A 2,417-nucleotide genomic window follows, 5' to 3' on the forward strand; every position below is an offset into this window, starting at 1 on the left:
CCAGCTGATATGAAGTGAGGGGAGATGCACAAGAACACCTATACTTGCAGATAGTACCCACTTGACCTGGCTTTGATGGCTGGATGATCAGAACTCGACTAGAAGAAGAAAGAAGTCGGGGGTGAGGGGTGGGAAAGAGTAACCTGCTACAATTTGATAAACTTTATTTATACTTATGGATGTTGTTGTTGTTATATGCTGTGGAGTTGGTTCTGACTCATAGCAACCCTGTATAGGGTTTCCGAGGCTGTAAATCTTTATGGGAGCAGAAAGTCTCATCTTTCTCCTGTGAAGCAGCTGGTAGTTTCGAGCTGCTGACCTAGCAGTTCATAGCCCAATTCGTAACCACTACGCTACCAGAGCTCTTTATACTTATGGAAGTAGTAGCCCAAAAAAGGGAACAAATCTTTACAACGAGGATGATTCCCACCCCTTCTGTACACAGGGTTGACAGGGTTGGGCAACCTAGACATTGGATACGCAAAATGGGGTGAGGAGGGGCTATAACGGCAAGAAATGACTGACTTACAAGCTTTCAAGAGGGAGCCAAGTTCCAAACGGGGTGGGGGAAGGTAGAATCACCACTGAATGATTTCCAATCCATTGGGACTGGGCTGGTGAAAGGAAATGGGGATAAGACTCTCGTGGTACAATAGTGAATAACTGCTATCAGGACTAACTTTGTGAGGGTAGGAAGTATAGAGGTAGATGTTTTTTGACAAAAGGAGTAGAGTGATTGATTTTGCAGCCCAGGAGCAGAGGTCCCTGGGATCAAGTGAGAAGAACGGAGAGCGGGACCTTACCCAGAGAGGCAGTGATGCCAGGGATGGAGACAGAGACAATGACGTGGAGAGATGGAGCAGCTGGGGACACTGGACTCAGGGAGGGAGAAGGTCTGTGTGCTGGCAGCCAGGGGGCAGGCCTGTGTGGTGTACCCTTTGATTATTTGATGATGCATGGAGGGGATTGTAATCATTGCAATGAAGCAAAATACAATAGGATGAGTGTAAAGCTGATGTTCTCCCATGTAAACCTCACAATAAAAACTTAAAAAAAAAAGAAAGAGAACCAGAATCAAAGACTTGATATGAAATAAAACATGTAAAATATCTCAAAAAAAAAAAGGGTGTCATGAACTGAATTGTGTCCTCCCCAAATCATGGCTTGGCCCAGTCATGAATCTCAGCAGTTTATCAGTTATGTGACGATTAATGTGACAGTTATGTAACGATCCCTGTGATGTGATGTAAAGTGATAAACCTGTAAGAGGATGGAGGACAGACCAGAACTGCTCCCTAAGTTTTCCAAGAATGTAAATGTTTACGGGAGCCTCATCTTTCTTCAGAAGAGGCCGTGGAACAAGGGATATCACTGCTGATGTCCAATGGATCTTGCCTGAAAGCAGAGAACATAAGAAAGATGTTTACCTGTGCTTTATTGACTATGCAAAGGCTTTCGATTGTGTGGATCATGACAAGCTATGGACAACATTGTGAAGTATGAGTATTCCGGAACACTTAATTGTGCTTATGAGGAATCTGTACCTGGACCAAAAGGCAGTTGTTCAAACAGAACATAGGAACACTGAATGGTTTAAAATTAAGGAAGGTGTGTAACACGGTTGTATTCTTTCACCATACTTGTATGCTGAACAAATAATCTGAGAAGCTGGGTTCTATGAAGAAAAACGTGGCATCAGGATTGGAGGGAAACACTGCAAGAACAAACAAAAAATAAATGCAAAATCTGAAACAATACAAAATCTGCAATTAGAAATTCTGGAAGTTAAGATTAAGATTTTAGAAATGGGCAGTACATTGAAAGGGCAAAGGAGTAGATTCAAACAATGGAAGCCCAAATTATAAGCTTGAAGATAAATCTCTCAATACCAGCATGCTAGAAGACAATCAGAATAAAGAATGAGAAAATCTGAAGAAAGCCTAGAGTTATGTGGAACACCATGAAGAAGAGCAGCTCATTGGTGATAGGAACTCCAGAACAAGAGGAAACAATAAAAACCACAGAGAAAATTGTCTAAGAGTTGTTGAAAGAAAACATCCTTGACATGAAAGACGAGAAGATAAGCATACAAGAAGCTGAATAAACCCCAAATAGGATAGATCTCAAAGGAAAATCACCAAAACATATCATAATCAAACTTTCCAAAACCAAAGACAAAGAAAGACTCCTGAGACCCACTCAGGAAAAAAAGTGACCTACAAAGAAGAACCAATAAGACTAAGCTTTGATTGCTTAGCAGAAACCATGCAAGAAAGGAGGAAATGGGTTGATACGCACAAAACTCTAAAAGAAAAAAATTGCCAACCAAGAATCATATACCCAAGGAGAACAAACAAGATGGCGGATCAGGCGGACGTATAGCAGAGAGCTCCGCCAACAACAACACAGAATACCCG

At 41.7% G+C, this 2,417-nt stretch overlaps 1 protein-coding gene across 1 annotated transcript in view; it reads left to right on the top strand.

The window, feature by feature from the left end:
* Positions 1 to 2,417, top strand: part of GTF3A (general transcription factor IIIA) — a 172,454-nt gene that overhangs the window by 122,300 nt on the left and 47,737 nt on the right. The window lies entirely within an intron of this gene.

This window comes from Chrysochloris asiatica, unplaced genomic scaffold (genome assembly GCF_000296735.1).
Source record: "Chrysochloris asiatica unplaced genomic scaffold, ChrAsi1.0 scaffold00005, whole genome shotgun sequence".
Lineage (NCBI taxonomy): Eukaryota > Metazoa > Chordata > Mammalia > Afrosoricida > Chrysochloridae > Chrysochloris > Chrysochloris asiatica.